Below are 12,542 nucleotides of genomic sequence, written 5' to 3'. Positions count from 1 at the left end.
AAAGTTAGGTGCTTATAAAGATGGCACTCCTTTTTAAAAGCTGGTGGGAACAGTATATATATATATATATTTCTAAGTTATTTATATTTAGAGAGAAATTGCAAAAGATACTTAGCTTTGTTTGAAGGCACATTTCAAGCTGTTTAAGGATTGGCACTCATGTGCTCTGTCAGATGCTCCTGGTGAACTGGCACCCCTTGGGCAATTGGTTTCACTCAGGATTAGTACACCAAGTTGGAAATTTTCCTAGTTTTTAGCTGTGGGAGTGATCAGAACTACAGAATAAAGGTTTTACATTTTGGTTTTAATTGTACAATTTCTAGTAATTTTGACTTGTTCAATAGGTGACTTATTAGCAAGCAAGCTTCATTTTTGCTACACAGTAAAGTACAGTAGAATATAGTAAGTTGACTGAGCCTGGCTGAGACTGCCACCTTATTCTATAGACATGTTTATTAACTGTTTAAAAAATGAATTTACTAGGAATTTAATATGTCTAATATACTTCTGCACTTGATCCAAAATAGAAAAGATAACATTATAATCATTAGGCATATATTTAATACAGGATAAGAGTACAGCACTTAATATTAACTAATGTATTACTTAATGCAAAGGATTTAGAGTTGCAATTAATAGTTTTAAGTTTCAGGTTTGTAATACTTTACATGTTATCTCTCCATGAGAGCAGGCCATAATGCCAATTGTGTTTAAGTTTTACTTACAGTATCCTGGTATCATGGCTCCACTTAGCATGTTCTTCACACAGTGAGCAAGTGGCAGCATCATTGATCCTACAGAGATTTTCTAGTATTCTACTAGCCTGGTGCATAGTGCTGTCTGGCACTATGAAACAGTGCCAGTCTGGAGGTGATATCCATTGTACACTTGGCTGCACCGAGTCATCATTGGCTGCTGCAGGAGCTTGAAACTGCAGTATAGTTTCCATCGATTTCAGGAGCAGAACCAGAGGCTGATATAGCAAATATTTTTAATTGAGGGGTCAGTGACCAGCCTAGCCAATAACTCACATGGAGAGGCAACCTGCAACATATTTAAGGCCTGGTTTGAATGCACAAGAGTTTGACAATGTTAAAGTTTATTCTTTGTTTTTGTATATATTTTAAACAATTTAATGCAACACCTATATCAAATGACTGTTTACTTACACAATTTTACTATGAAGATAACAGTAGGTATTATACTTTAGTAATAGATGGAAAAATTATTTTTCATTGTTAAAATGAAAACAGAAGATTCCTAATAGAATCAAGATAACTTTTTATTACCATTTACTTAAATATGCACCTTGCGGTGGCCTTCAGACAGGTTTTATTATCATGAAGTTATTTTTTGCAACCAATACTAATCTAAGTTTTTAGTTAACAATGACTTCTAGAACTAGAACTATTTAAACTTTTTCAGTTTGGAAGATGTTTTACAAGCTCTTTATAATTGACTATAACCACATTGACTAGCCACCTCATGTTTAAATAAACTTATTAAATTACAATTACCAACCAAAGAAATTTACTCTATTTATTTAAGAGAGCATATCTACAATCTTTTTCCTTTAGCCTAATTTCACCAATGTGAACTTACAATTTCCATTACTCTAAAGATTTCATACATATAATGTTAATTTAGTTTATAAGTTAACTATGGAAGAGTACACTCAAGTTAAATAAAATCGACACCATTATAGTTTATGCAAGGAATGTTCTCTTTTTTCCTTACAGGAAGCTAAAATCTTCTTTTCTTTGTTTCAGTTATGAAAATGAATAATTTAAAAGCATACTGACTACCAGGTTTTAAAGCACATTACACAATTACTTAATTTGTTTCATCATAATCCAGGAAAGATTTCTCCAAAGTTTTTATGGACTTTTCTTTACTTATTGAAATTTGTCAATAGAGCCTCTAATTACTTTTATTTTGTTGGAAAGAAATCTTCTTCTGGAAGAAAATAAGGCTCACCCGATTGTGGAGAAGAAAAGAATTTATCCTCAATCTTGCAAGAAGGGATGCAGAACCAGATATGGCTGGCACCCCAGATAAAGAAAAATGACATAATTTATACCCTTAAGCCTAGCAGGCAAGCTCTTCCTCTGTTTCTCTATAGATTGGATACTTCAGAAGTTACAGTTTTTCTGAGATCTAACTTTCCCACGCAAAAGTTTGTGATTTAACTGCTTCCTCTAATCACATTCCAAATATTTTAGTTTTTACCTGCTCCCCTTTGTCAAATAAGGAATGGAATTTAGTGTACTGAATTGGTATTGACATAGCTCTTTCTTGGGCATCCTTTTATTGCCTATAAGACTGGCTTAAGCTGGTTTCTTTTGCTGCTGTTTAACCCGGGAGTGGGAGACTGAGGCAATAGGCTGCCAGCTTACATTAATCAATATTTTCTTTCTTTATGGGGAAACTAAACTAATCTTTGTTTTTTACATTTTATGGCTGACAAAAAGTTTAAACTAGGAAATTACAGGGCAAACTGATTCTTAATTCCTTAGCCTAGTAGATAGGTTTAATCTGCCACACCTAGTCTTCCCTTCAAAGCTCTTGAAAAGAGGAGGCCCAAGAGGAGGCCCTTTCCCAATAGTTTTTATAATCAGATTTTTATATGACCTTTTCATCCTGCTTAGTCTAATTTGGGTTCCAAGAATATTTATTTACATATATAACTGTATATTTAATTTTTAACAATTTGAATAGAGCTCTTTTAGGAATTTTCTCTTGTTAATTTGCATCATTTTATATACTTTTTAGCTTAATTTTGGTTTCAGAAATAAATATTACTTTATAACTGCATATTTAACCTCAATTTGAGAAAATAGGCAGACATGAATAGTTTGACACAAAAACATAAATTTAGTTACTTTAAACTTCTAAATTTTACAAAACAAGTGTGACTGCAAAACATTTCAAAGACTCTTGAAACTCTTTTTAATTTGCACTATGACTGTGCAGTTTTACACTATGACCATGCAGTTTTACACAAGAATTTTCCTTCTTAATTAATGGATTGTAACCAATATGTTCTCAATGCTTTAGCACCATTTTTTGTTTCAGAACTTTATATTTTACTTTGAATTTAGCAGAATTTTGGATAAGCAACAAGATTAATTCTATGTATATTTACTGAGGCTATTTGAAGCCTCAGGGAGACAAACCAGTTTCTCTCATGAATTGCCACTCTTAGGAACACTGACCATTAAGGCAGGAGTCTTCTCCCCCCCCTCCCCTTTTTTCTTCCAGTTTTTGGAGATAATAAAACTCCAGTGGTCATTTAACTTTATTCCATCAGGCAGCAATTTATTTAGTTAACACTTGAATTCATGAGAGAAAGGGTTACTAATACCAGGACAGGAGATCCCAGCTCTTCTCTGGACTGTAGGGGCAGAAGCTATTATGAAATAACCATAGGCAAAGGCAAGGGGTGAGGTTAGGCTTGAAGTAACCATAAACAAAGGAAAGATTAGTTTAGAATTTACACTTAAATAATAGTTTCAGGCTAAATTCACCCAGCTATAATTTCAGTTATTATCTTTCCACTGTTTTATATTATAAATGCATTTATAAATGATTTTAACTCTTTGTTACAGTTTTTATTAATTTTTAAAAATCTGTTAATTTTATAACACCTTTAAACACCTTTCATTCGACTTATAACATATTAAATGAACTTAACTATTACTTTAATTTTTCTTTTAAGGAAAAAGAATAAATCTCTTGAAGTTAGTTTGAAATAAAAAGCTACTTTTCAGGATTTGATTTCTAGAACATAATGTTCTTTTAAAAGAGATAAGACCCTTTCTTCTTCAAACACTGAGGAAATGATGAGGTTAAAGCACAAGAAGCTATTTTGATAAAACAGATTTTCTTTGTATATTTATTATTCAGGAAACCTTTACTAAAAGAGACTGATGACGTGAGACTTTGAGAAAGAACAAAATGTTAACTTTGCATCAGTATACTACTTGATACTAAATCCTTTAAAACTTTATATAGACTTATTATTAAATATTACTCAATTTTAATCATAAAAATTTTCCTTCCACAAACCTTCTACATTTTCAGTATTCATTTGGGTTTTGTCCCACCCTCTACTCTTTCCAATAATCAATCATTTTATCTTAGGACAAAATCATCTTCTGTTTCCTTAACAATAAAAACACATTCCATATATTCCACATACTAAGTTACCAGGCAAACTTCTTACAACATATAATTGTCATTAATACTAAACAAGCTTGTTAAAATAATGAACTTTTCTTCACTTTAAATACTTAGTAGCATGTAATACTAAAAAAAGTTTTTTTGGAAGCAAGTTGGCAGGGGAGGCTGGCTGCCGACAAGTTTTCTTGTTATAAAATTACCTTTTATTATTATTATTATCAATTCAGTTTTTGTTTAATAATGAATTTCTGCAATTAACCATTTAAATACCTTAATATAAACAATGCTTTGTTAAACTTTTATAATTATTTATACTTTTAAGACAAATTTTACCTTCACAGAACACATTCTCTTACTTAAAGTTACCACAATACCTTCTAAGAACCTGGGCAGAATGCAAATGTATATTGGCTTTGACACCCTAGGGAGGGAATTTTACTGCATTTATTTTGATTCTGCTTTTCATGCCCTATACTCCCCCCCCCCCCTTCCAGGCAGCCAGGTGCACAAATCAAATAGGAATGTGGCTTATGAATAGAAGGTGTGGACTCACTGGAAAGGGCATGCCACTCCCCCCTTTCCAGCTTTCGGCCAAAATGGGCAGACAGAACCTACTCAAATTCAGCAAATCTCCCAGGGACCCAGCCACCCTGACTGGGGTACCGCAACAAACTTGGGTGCGTGGTGTTGACACAGATGGCCTCCAAGCCCCGGCAAAGGGGCAGACCAGAGACAAGACAGCAGAGCATGCACAAACATTTAGACTCTGCAAACATCCAAACTCCTCAGTTTTGCCCCATAATCATTTTACACCCTTTCCAATGGCAAGGGAGGGTTCCAGCTCAACTGAATTCTACTTTACATAACCACACAACTCTAACACTAGCATTGAGTTAACACAGACAGAAGCACAAAGGTCACTAATCTGACCCACAAGTTCTATATATATTTTTTCAGCATGGCTGCCCCCACAGCCATCACAAACCTTAGAACACTTAACATTTGTTATAAAGTGAATTCATTCACAATTTAGCACTATAACAAAAGATTTCAGCTAGACTTTTTCCACTGTTTAACTTTATACCCAGACCAAGCTTCACTACAAAAGCCAACCCATTTTCCTGTAACCAAGTTTTGTTTTTTTTTTTAAATCCAGACCAATTTCCAGGACTTTAGGACTCGAACTTATAAACAGCCCTTCCTATTATAATCAAGCCTCCACTGTTTTAGTGGATATAAGACCAGTACCAGATTCCAATATGCAGTTAAACAAACCCAAAACACCAGGGCTTTTCCCGGTTTTTCTCCAGGACATTAGGAATTGAACCTATAAACAGCCCTTCCTATTAAAATCAAGCCTGCACTCCTTCAGTGGATATGAGAGCAGTACCAGATTCTAACATGCAGTTACACAAACCCAAAACACCAGGGCTTTTTCCCAGTTTTTCTCCTTATTCCAGACCTACAGAGAACACCTTCCCCCCAGTTTTCTGGGGCTACTAGGGTTCTCTCGGGGGGTGATCAGCCTCCCCCTCCTAGCTATTAAAGCTATGGCTTTCCAGACTGTGCTCACCGGGGAGTCTAACCTTCTTCCATGTTCAGAGTTCTTTCTCATTCCCAGAATCTTTCTCTTCAGACCTTCCATTGCCCTTGATTTTTGTCAGGAAGATTCTGGTGGAGCCCACATCATTTCTGGATTAATTTTTTTAATGTAACATTTTTTGTGATCTATATATCTTGAAAAAAATAATTTAAAAATGAGAAAAAAAAGCACATACTAGAGAGAAAGGCCATTTTAGGAAATTTAGATATGCATATTGAGACCTTTCTTAATTAACAGTCTAGCCACAAAGCCCAAAATCATCCAAAACCTGTGATAGGTATTTCTGCCTCAATCCAAGTTAGTATTTTCATTTAAAAAAAAAAATGCTGTATTTAAATGACACAATATAAAATTATTTATTTCAGTATTAATTTTGTTCATCAGTCTTCCAGTTTCCAATGATAAGACCAACCAAGAAGATGCAACTGATGCAGAGAATAAAAAATTGTAGATATTTACAATAAACTTTTTTATCAAAATTCCTCTTCAGAAGACATTCTATAGAAAGTTATCCAAATAGTTTCCAAAATAAGTCAAAACAAGATGTGATTTTGTGGGAAGCAGACTTGGCCCAGTGGTTAAGGCATCTGTCTATCACATGGGAGGTCTGCAGTTCAAATCCTGGGCCTCCTTGACCCATGTGGAGCTAGCCCATGTGCAGTGCTGATGTGTGCAAGGAGTGCCCTGCCACATGAGTGTCCCCGCGTAGGAGAGCCCCACGCGTGGGGAGTGCACCTGTAGGGAGAGCTGCCCAGTGTGAAAGACGGTGTAGTCTGCCCAGGAATGGCACCACACACATGGAGAGCTGACACAACAAGATGACACAACAAAAAGAAACACAGATTCGGGTGCCGCTGACAACAGAAGCGGGCAAAGAAGATACAACAACTAGACACAAGAACAGACAACTGGGGTGGGGGGGGAGGGGAGAGAAATAAATAAATAAAATCTTTTTTAAAAAATGTGATTTCGTAACAGACTAAACTCAATAGAAAAAAAATCATGATAACAGGAAGCCAAAATTTGATCATAACAACATTTCTGCCATAACATTGAAATACTCAGTGTCTTAAAGAATTTTGAATAATTTACCTATTAACAAGTCTGAAATCTCAAATTCCAGTGAGCGGTTTTAAATCATAAAATATCCAATAGTTAAGCACTTCTTTTTAGGATATTTCTTCCATATCCCTCTCATGGGTTTTCCCAGAACACTGGCGATTTTCCTTAAGAAAAGGACATGCCCCCCAAAATGGAAAACAACAACAAACAGGCATTCTGAATCAGCCCTGCTTCCTAAAATGGACTAAAGAGGGATGTGTATCTAACTTGGGTTATTTCAGAAAAGAAAGAAAATCAAGTAAGGATGTCACTGGAAAAGAGAAATGCTGCCTTGTCAAGCCATGTATTTTATATCTTAAATGAACTAAGGAGAATAAAGGACCTAGTGTAGACTCTGGCTCAAAATTATCATGTAGTAAATAGCTGCAATAGTTTTTAATGATTATTTTGCAAAGTTCTACTCTATCAGAAGGTAATAGATTTAAGAATCATTATTGAGATGTAGTTTTATGTGCCCTCTAAGGAAGGTCATGTTCTAGGTAATATTTTAAGTTAATAAGGAGCCTAGAAGACCACGAAATAAGAGATACCGTGGACAGATGTATAAAGTTACACATGTCTTAAGTCACACAAAATCAAACTTAAATTTTTATCATGTCATTAAGCTGAATTTACAAATCATCCCAGATTAAGATAATTTAGAGAAAACAAAATATCCATCCATGGACATAAGTACCTTGGATTTAGAAGTGATAATATGTATAATCACAAATAAAAGAAATTTATTTTTTTATTTATTAAATAAATTATCTTCCTTTTATTATGAAATACAAAGGAGAATAAATGATACCTCAAAGATGGTAAAATAGGAAAATCTGATGGTGACCAATTAATTCACATAAATCTATTTTTTTCTGGGCACCAAGTTACTTAATAGGAGTAAAACATACTTCTAGAAGCAGCACTACCTGGAAGATTGCTTGGAATTTAAATACTGATTTCCAAACTGCTATTTGGGCAAGACCAATCTAGCATCTGGGGTGACATGCATATAAGTCCCAACAATTACTAATGATTAGAAATCACCACTGTTACTGTATGACTTTTAAAATTTCATCTATTTTAATTGCTCACCCGAAATGACCTTGAACAAAATCTCTAAAAGTGTGGCTTGTCCTTTTTTCTTCAGGCATAATCGGTTTCCTTTTATAATCTAAGCAGTTCATCCTATTAGAACTGAGTAAGGGCAAGACATTGGGATTCTTCCATGCAGAACATGGAGTTTCTCTATTTGGTTCAAGCCACTCCCCAGCATTTCAGGCCCATGGAAGTGAGAAGTAACTGCTATGTCTAAATTATCACTGACAACCTTCAGGGGGTCCTGTTGAGGTGTTGAGACTGCTGTCTGTACCTGAGGCCAGTGTCTGCTTGTTGGACATGGATGAAATGTCATTGATAGATGATGCTTGAGGAGTGGCATTGCTACTTACTGCGGCATCTTTGCTGAAGGCTGTCTTTGACAACGCTATTCCTGCTTCTTTCTTCCCAATCCATTACTTCTTTGTAAATTAGCTCTTTCCATTGTTCAATTGCATATTGTCTCTCTTTCAAATGAGCACCATAAATCTGAGGTGGTGGTGCTTCTGCTTCATCAGGGTCACACCAAACAGTTAAATACTGGCTGTGCAAAACTTCATCTACAGAGATCCTCTTGTCGGGAGCGTTCACTAACATTTTCAATAACAGATCTCTGGTTTGACTTGTTTACATTTTTTCTCACTCAGACTCTAAAGGAAATATCCAGTCTGGAAAGAGTTCTTCACATTTGATGCCTAGATACTATGTTGGTTTTCTACATAATTCCTCACAGTTGGCTGAAGTTTCTCCATAAAATCTGCTGATGGTGTTCCCAGCTGCTCAATAACTTGACTCCACTGATCAATATGGTCAGTGACTTGGAATATCACAGAACCTTTCACCAGGTCTCCATAATGTAATCCACTAAACGAATATCAATATGAACATTCTCTTTGTACCCCATCCCAAGAATGACTTCAGGGCCTTGAAGATACCATGTCACCATGTAGGGGTCATCATAATGTTGGTGCCAGCTGTCCCGGCCAAGCAAAAGTCGAGGATCTTAAGGGTGCAGGCTGACTATATCACGAATTTGGTAGGTTACAAATCTCTATGAATTATACCAGCGGAATGCACATGTTTAATACCACAAAACATCTGGTAAAGAAGATAGGACATTCTTTACTGGTTCAAGTCCAAATGCGTAACCTGACATAAGTTAGCATCCATTAATTCCATAGCCAAATACACATCTTGAAGATCTTCTAGAGTTCTTTGTGATGTAAACACCTTTAACAAACTATGATTTTATGATTGACACATTTTAAGAGGACAAGTTCATGGCAAGTTCTCTTTGCACGAGTTTGAAGGAATCCCTTGTTTTTTTTTATATATAACATTATGTAATCTAAAGCTTCTTTAAAAATAAAAAAAGAATAAAAAAATATACTATATTTAAGTCAAAATAATGATATAATTAAGCATCATTGGGTCCTTCAGAGGAGCACCACTGTTAAGAAACTTAAAATTTTGTGATTTACCATCTGAATCCTGCAGAAGAATCATTTCTCCAGTGTCCTTATCCCTTAAAAGTGCATTTAATATTTTAATTATCTATATTTGTTAAAGTTTTGCAGTCCTATTAAATCCTTCTATGGAGCTGTTGGATGCCCTGTATTCTCACTCATGGAATTACTTGTGGAGGATACACCCAAGCATGAACTCCCATTGATTCATAGATTCATGAGTAGGGGTGGGTCATGTGACTAATTTTTAAACAATATCACTACCAAAGGTGATGGGGTATGAGTTGTCAATGAGATTGGAGCAGATTCTACTTTAGGTGAGACTCTAGATGAGAATATCTTGATTGTAATGTGGTGATATCTTGATTGTAATGTGAAATCAGCTATGTCCAGACTCCCTCCTGACCCGCTGCTCATTTGAGATAATTATGTGTGTGTGTGCTTTTAAGCTACTAGATTTCTTCAATTTCTTATGAAGTGATAAATACAAATATAAATATTTGGAATAAGGGAGTGATGTTATAATAGATATCTAAAACTGGTGACTTCACAAATGGGTAGTGGATCAAGACTGTAGAATTTGGAACTGTGTGATAGAGAATCCAAAATTGGTTGAATAGGTTATTAGTAAAATAATGACATTGACTGCTGATGAAGGCTCAGAAAAACATGAGGTACATGTAATAGGAAAGTGGGAAGGGCTATACTAGTTGTGTAATGGCAGAAACCTTAACAAAATAACTGAGATCTCCAAGCAAAGCTGCCCACTTGTTTTATTATTGCAAAATGAGAGAGGAGAGAGATATATTGAAAGGGAAATTATTATTTTTTAAAAGGAAACAGGACTTGAAAATTTTTAAATTTCTCAGCATCCCCTGATAGTAATAAATACTAATATATATATTCATATATATATGAATTTATATATATATATAAATTCATTGTCAAGAATATATGTGAGAGAGGGAATGTTGAGGATGTGGTTGTATAATTTCTTGAGAAAACCACAGGAAGGGCAGAAGTTCAGAATACCAAATCACAAAAATTGCTTTTTCAGGATCTTGAGAGTGTTATCACCAAGATGCTGTCTTATTGTCAAGCAAATGACAGTACCACAAGTAAGTTTATGTCATGTTCTTTGCTGACTCAGCAGAAGATCAAGTGAGAGGAGGGAATATTTCAAAGGAGCCTCATGAAATCTGTAGAAGTATGATAAAGTTTTCAAGAATTTATTTCAGGAAACCATAGCCAGCTTGGACTGTGGAAACATAAAAAGTACAAAATAATATAGGGTACATATACAATATAGGGTATTCCCACATGTCCAACAGCACATAGTTGGGAAGGAGTTCTCCAGGGCATGAATATAAGGTACATAAAAATGTTTGGGCATTTTCATAATAGTTACAGTTAAAAAGGACAATTGAGGGAGTGCTGAGTTCCTAGCAAGGGGAGCTCTATCGCATTCCCCAATGGAACAGCAACAATCCCCCAAGAGCAAGGGCAAAGACGGATAAAGAAGAATGGTTCAACAATGAGCCCTTGATACTGATGACTATGCTTATGAGCCTGTGCACCTGAAATTTGAACTAGGCTTAGAGCTGCAGAGTGTCTAAGAGTTACCTCCTGAGAGCCTCCATGTTGCTCAAATGTGGCCACTCTCTATGCCAAACTCAGCATGTAAATGCATTACCTTCTCCCCAGCATGGGATACGACTCCCAGCGATGAGTCTCCCTGGCACCAAGGGATTACTACCAAACACCAGCTGATGATGTAATTAGAAAGAGACCTTGAATAAAAGGGACCAGCAGAATATCTCAGCCCACATGTAATATCAGGTGTTAAAAACTGCTTTTTGACCTTGAATAAAAGGGGAAAATGGAAAAGACAAATGAATTTATATGGCTATGAGTCTCCAAAAAGGAGACGGGAGGTTATCAGAGTGGTCGCACTTAACACATGCCTCAAGAGGGTCCCAGAGACAGTCAAAGTAGATACAGTCCCAGGTACTGGTTCTCCTGAGGGCTACAGAGAAGCACAGGTTCTGTGGTCATGGCAGATGGCTCTGAAGTTCAGTGCCATGTCAGTTGGCCCTACTTTGAGATTGTGTTCCTGAGTGTGATGGAGTTGGACTCAGATGTAACCTTTCTACACATGCCTCTTGTCACTTTTACTGGACCTGCGGTTGGGGCTGGGGTTGGTGTATACTCAGAAGACCTGAATCTCTGGACTATTCCATGTGACAGCCAGCCCCTGAGCCTCAGCACACTTGCAACTCCTACCCTCTGGTTTTTTGGACTTATCCCAGCCAGCTAACAGGGAGGTGAAGAAGGTCAACCACCACACCAGGGAGCCGAGAGTGCCTAAACTGCAAGTAGGAGAATTGCATCCATCAATTCTAAGTCCCCTCTCAATATAGAGGTGAAGTAGACGTAACCATCCCAGGGTCCACAGGATGGAGGAATAGAGTATGGACTAGAGTGGACTTAACTGATATTCTACTATGGAACTGTTGTGATTAGTAATGGAAGAAATTGTAGCAGCGATGTGGAGAAAGTGGCCATGGTAGCTGCTGAGGGTAAGAAAAGGGAAGAGGAGATATGAAGTGGGGGCATTTCCAGGACTTGGAGTTGTCCTGGGTGGTACTGCAGGGACAGATGCTGGACATCATACATCCTGCGATGGCTCACTGGGGAGACTTGGGGAGAATGTAAACTACAGTGTAAACCATTACCCATTATTCCTGTGGTGCAGCAGTGCTCGAAAATGTGTTCACCAAATGGAATGAATGTCCCACGATGATGAAAGAAGTTGTTGATGTGGGAGGAGTGGGGTGAGGGGGTTGGGGGGTATATGGGGACCTCTTACATTTTTTGAATGTAACATTTAAAAGAAATAGAGAAAAAAAAGTACAAAATGAAAGGAAATTTTGAATTCCCAAATTTCTCTTGGCAGGAAGCATATTAACAAACTTGTCAGCTGATAACAGGTACTACCTTTCATGTATAAGAAATGATTATTTGGAAGGTGAAACCAAAACCAGAGGACATAGTCAAAACGAATAGAGGATTCTTCTCTGGCCTTAAAACCT

The 12,542-nt window shown here is 36.4% G+C and overlaps 2 pseudogenes; both read right to left on the bottom strand.

The window, feature by feature from the left end:
• LOC101429872 (nicotinamide phosphoribosyltransferase pseudogene) overlaps window positions 1-8,040 on the bottom strand; it is a 38,432-nt pseudogene extending 30,392 nt beyond the window's left edge.
• Window positions 8,041-8,205: 165 nt separating this feature from the next.
• Window positions 8,206-9,324, bottom strand: LOC101429079 (mitogen-activated protein kinase 9 pseudogene; annotated as a pseudogene).
• Window positions 9,325-12,542: the final 3,218 nt, after the last annotated feature.

The sequence above is a fragment of the Dasypus novemcinctus genome, chromosome 1, assembly GCF_030445035.2.
Source record: "Dasypus novemcinctus isolate mDasNov1 chromosome 1, mDasNov1.1.hap2, whole genome shotgun sequence".
In the NCBI taxonomy this organism is placed as follows: Eukaryota; Metazoa; Chordata; class Mammalia; order Cingulata; family Dasypodidae; genus Dasypus; species Dasypus novemcinctus.
The sequence above is the reverse complement of the archived record's forward strand: the minus strand, read 5'-3'. Positions and strand labels throughout refer to the sequence as shown.